Here is a 1,127-nt window from a genome sequence, read left to right as displayed (position 1 = left end):
TCTTCATTCATCTCATCACTTGAGCTTAACAAACTCGACTCTGATGATGCGTATATTTTGTATTTTGCAAGTGCTTTTATTGAGGATAAAGCAACACCTTCAGAAGCTACACTGCTAAAAGCTAAAATTTACTTGTGCTACTATATCGACTAAAAATTAGAGGTGTGACAAACGGTTATTTATCTGTACCGGGTTACAACGTTCCAGTTTTACCTTGGTAATAGGTTCAAAAGTAACATGTTACTTTTTAAATTTTTTATTAGAAATGCAGAATTATGATGATAGTAGAAATAGTGATGATATATAATGATTTCCTTTATTAAAAGCATAATTCTTAACATTCGTAAACTTAAAATAAATCATTCTAAAATCAGAAACAAAACATGGGTCAGAAGTACCTACTTAAAGAACAGAAAAACTGATAATAATGAAACTAGAGTGATTAAATAAAACTTTTTTTATTTAAAAATTAATTAACATTTAAGAATACATTTTTTTGCAGATGCTTTTTACTGGTTCTAGTTTTTCACGCGTTTATGATAGCACCCGCTTTAGAAAATAATCTCTCGCATTTCGTTTCACAATAACATTAAATAATCCACAATAACAACAAACAGAAATATGTGTTTGGCAAACCTGGACGAATTATTACTCGAGTTAATTTTGGTACCACCAAAAAACGTTAGTACCCCAGGCCAATTCCGTTACAATATTTTACCATCATATTTTCAGTGCCGGAAACAGGCCTTTTAAAGACTAATCCGACTGGATTCAACCAATATTTATGACGGGCCCAAATAACATGTGACAAAACATCACAGATACTTGGAACAGGTACGAGCTTAGAACAGTCACACATGGAACCTGGGACTGAAAAATACTGGTTTGTGTCATCTCTATTAAGGACTAACGCATATATGTTAACTTGACTCGTTGTTTAAATGACATGCGCAAGTTAGTTTTAGGTTACGTTAATCAAAACACTAACCGACTATGTTTAGGAAATATTTATCACTGTAGGTTGAATATAAAATCTCAAAAGCACGTTTATTTTCATAGATGAAAGACACTGTCTGAATCATAAAAATTTGATGGCAGACGTTTACTTTGCTTAACGTAGCCTCAAT

The sequence above is a fragment of the Dendroctonus ponderosae genome, unplaced genomic scaffold (genome assembly GCF_020466585.1).
Source record: "Dendroctonus ponderosae isolate FM_Combo_2020 unplaced genomic scaffold, Dpon_F_20191213v2 Dpon_F_20191213_1, whole genome shotgun sequence".
Classification (NCBI taxonomy): Eukaryota; Metazoa; Arthropoda; class Insecta; order Coleoptera; family Curculionidae; genus Dendroctonus; species Dendroctonus ponderosae.
The sequence above is the reverse complement of the archived record's forward strand: the minus strand, read 5'-3'. Positions refer to the sequence as shown.